A 4,301-nucleotide genomic window follows, 5' to 3' on the forward strand; every position below is an offset into this window, starting at 1 on the left:
TGAATAGCCACTTTATATTCAAAAAAAAGATTGCTCTTTAAACAGGAGAAAGTTGCATCGAACCATGATAAAAGCAAAATAATGTGGATGCTGGAAATATGAAATGAAAATTAAAAAGTGCTGTAGAAATTCTGCAGGTTTGACAGTATTCATGGAAATAAATAGAATTTATATTTCAGGTTCAGGATAAGATATACAGAACTGTCTTCATAAATATAGAGAGTACCCCCAGTGGTCAGTATTAAGACCACTACTTTCCTTGATATATATAGAATCCCTTCAATGGGGAATCAGGGCATTTGGCCCATTGAGCCCATACCTGACCCACCAAAGAGCATCCCACCCAGACCCATCCCAGTACCCTACATCTGCAACCCTGCATTACACATGGCTAATTCACCTAGCCTGCACATCCCTGGACATTATCGGCTATTAAGCATGGCCAATCCATCTAACCTGCACATGTATGGACTACAGGAGGAAACTCACGCAGACAAGAGGAGAATGTGCAAACTCTACAGTTGCTAGAGGCTGGAATCGAACTCAGGTCCCTGACACTGAGCCACCGTGCCACCCAAAATACATTAATGAATTGACTTGGGAGGACAGGGCATAATTTCAAAAAAATTGCAAAACTTACATAAAATAAACCTGGAATTAAGAGGCTAATGGCGATCATGAAACCATTGTCGATGGTTGGGAAAACCCATCTGGGAAGGAAGATGGACAGGTATGTTCTAGAGAGTAGTGCCAAGTTGAAGGGATGAATCAGAGGTAAGGTAGGGGGAGGGAAGATAAGGAAACTGGTGAAATCGACATCGATTCCATGTGTTTGGAGAGTCGCAAGGCGGAAGATCAGGCGTACTTCCTCCAGTCATTGGGTGGCTAAGATTTGGTGGTGGAGGCGGCCCGGGACTTGCATGTCCTTGACAGAGTGGGAGGGGAGTTGAAGTGGTCGGCCACAGCGCAGTGGGATTGTTTGGTGCATGTGTCCCAGAGATGTTTTCTGAAATGTTCTGCAAGCTGGTGTCCTGTGTCCCCAACATAGAGGAGGCCACATCAAGAGCAACAGACACAGTAGATGAGGGATTTGGACATGCAGGAAAGTCGCTACTGGTTGAAGAAGCATCATTTGGAGCCTTGGATGTAGGTGAGGGCATAGGTATGGACACAGATTTTACACCTCTTGTAGTGGCTAGGGAGGTACCGGGAGTGGAGAGTGGGTTGATGATGATGGTGGTGGCGGTGGTGGTGGGGGGAGGGCGGGGTTGACATAGCAAGGGTGTTGCAGAGGGAACAGTCTCTGCAGAATGCAAAAAGGGGTGGGGAGGGAAATATTTCTCTGTTATTAGGGTCTGACTGTAGGTGGCGGAAATGGCAGAGGATTGTATCCAGAGATTGGTGGGGCGGAAGGTGAGGACCAGGGGCTGTATCCTTGTTGCAGTTGGAGGAATGGGGTTCAAGGGCGGAGGTGCAGCAAGTGGAGGAGATGCACTGGACAGCATTTTTGACTATGTGGAAGGGGAAGTTGGGTGTACAGGAGGAAACTTGAAGTTTATCTGGGATGTTCTGGAGTGGAACTGATTCTCTTGGGAGCAGATGCGGCAGAGGAATTGGGAATAAGGGATAGCATTTTTACAGGAGGCAGTGTGGGAGAAGATGTAGTCCAAGTTGCTCAGGGGGTTGGTGGGTTTGAAGTAGATGTCCATGTTGAGTCGGTTGCCTGAAATAGAGATGGAGAGGTCCAGAAAGGGGAGGGAGGTGTTCAAGGTGGTCCAGGTGAACTTGAACAGACGAAAGGCGAGGGAACTCTGCAGCGCTGCATGGAGCAATTTTAAACTGATCAATTCAACTTGAGGGGAACTATTGTTTCAAGTTTCTATTCATACATTGTGTTGATACTGTATCATCATTAGGTTTATACATTATTCTGTGCAGACATCCTTTCCATTCTTATTTGACTTTTTGAAATGTTGTGTACTCTGGAATATTTATTTTCTAAACTTGATCACATACATGATAATGTATTAGATCTGTAATCATATGCATCCGTGTTTCTGGATTTGTATACATGCACAGTTGCAGGTGTCAACAGACACGGCCAAACATAAATTATATTGTTTCTATTTTTGACTTTAAAAAGCAGGGCTATTTCAGTTCTTTGTAATTTTGAAGGCTTTTTTTTTCATTTTAGCATCAGTATAAATTCTTATCCATTTCTTCAAATGAAACTTATGACAGCTGCTATTAATAACAATGATTCCAGTTGAGCTATAAAACAAACTCTCATACACATCAAATGTTTTGTAATTAACTCATCCATACAAGCCTTTTCATAATTTACAATGGCTGATGGATTGATTTTAGCTGAAAAAGCAGACTAGAGTTGAATACATTGGTGTATTAACTTCACTGAATGATACCTAAACAAATATGAAAATGGTGCTTTCAAAGTTTCTTTCAAAACCCTAAAGATTAATTGTTGAAGAAAAAGTATTTTTATGTGCATTGCATAGATCCTGAATTTCAATACTAAAATACACAAAAATTCAATATAAAATGCAAGATTGGCTAATGGAAATTTATTTTAAAGCATGAAAATTTATATTAAATATGGGATTGGCACCATTATTTTTACTGCATTTAACACTGCCACAGACATAATTTCAAAATATGCAAGCAGATGCAATTTTCAAATTGGGAATGAATACATCACGGTAAATACTCTGGTTGAATATAGGAACAGTTAAAATCGCAGAGAGGAATTTGAAATTGCTGCAAGTGCTTGTTCGATTCAATCACACAGCATTTCAACGTAATTTTTTAATCCAACACCATTTTTTTTCTACCAGTTAACAAAAGATTCTGGGTAGTATTTCAGAATAGATTATATATAATAGAATAGCAAGACTGAAGCAGTGATTCAATCCAGTGACTGAACATCTATAAACTACAAAGACAAGACACTGCTTGTAGTTTGTGTACGGTCTGAAATAGCAATTATTCCAGTTCAATATGGCAGCATTAAAGTCAATGATACAAAAAAATATACATTACATTTGTGATATGGAATTTATATGGAAATTGAAAATGAAAATAGGTATATGAATCGAGTGATGTTGTTTCAGATGTTTAATAAATTCCCTGGTTTCCTAAAATCTTAGAGATCTACTGCAAAATATCATTAGTCACATTGGCTGCCAACTATTTTAAGCATTAGCTTGCAAATTATAATTTGGTTTCTCCTGGAAAATGTAATTTCTCCTAGTCATTTTAAATATCCAAAGAAAAACATTCTAGAAAATCATTACATTTAACTGAAATGTCAAGCTATGTGGATCGAGGTTGTGATAATGATGCCAAGGAAACATAGAAAATACTTGCACATGTAGTTTTGTTTGCTTTTATTTATTATTATTCTTTTATTATTGATTGCTTTCCTTGATTCTTTACTAATCTATTCTTGCTATAATTTACCGCCTCTTTCTATGCACACAGAGGACTGTGCAGAAATAACAGTACTGTGCTGAAAATGAGTTTCATGTTATAACTTTTCTGGAGTGAAAGGAAAATCCAGATGAGTGAAAAGGGACTGCAGTGCAGAGACTGGGAAGGCAACTCACAAAAATCGCCATAGGGCAGTTGATGTAGTTTTGTTATTTCAGTTTTTCTCTCTTCCACCAACAACTTACATTGCAGCATTGATTGAATCTGCTTACTTTCTGCATTTCCGCAGAAACTTAAATGCCTTTAGTTACAAACACTTGGAAAGACAGGTCGAAGTTTGGCTTTGTACTTGGGCCTGGAATAAAGAAATGACTTTCCAGATGGAGGTGATAGAATGCAAGCCATTACAGAACCAATAGTTTCAACACCATAAAATACTTACCATTATATTTACATAATTCATGAAAACACATCCCAGTTAAATATTTGACAGATGTAAGTTAAAATTAATTCTTTATACATCTACTGAGCAAAATCAAATTATGATATTTTGAATATAATTATACATTGATGCATTTGGAGAAAGAATAGTGCATGAGACAAGCTGGACAATAAGGATTGCGGTTAACACTAAACATATACAACCTTAATAAAATCATTTTGAAATCCATGTGGAGCAGTAATTCTTGAAAGACAGAATTATTTAACTCAACCAATGTAATTATGTATTTCAGATTAAGATCAGAAGTCACAACACCAGATTACAGTCCAATAAATTTACTTGAAATCACACGCTTTTGGAGCATTGCTCCTTCATCAGGTTCACCAAAAACTTGTGATTTCAAATGAACCTG

The sequence above is a fragment of the Chiloscyllium plagiosum genome, chromosome 1 (genome assembly GCF_004010195.1).
Source record: "Chiloscyllium plagiosum isolate BGI_BamShark_2017 chromosome 1, ASM401019v2, whole genome shotgun sequence".
Lineage (NCBI taxonomy): Eukaryota > Metazoa > Chordata > Chondrichthyes > Orectolobiformes > Hemiscylliidae > Chiloscyllium > Chiloscyllium plagiosum.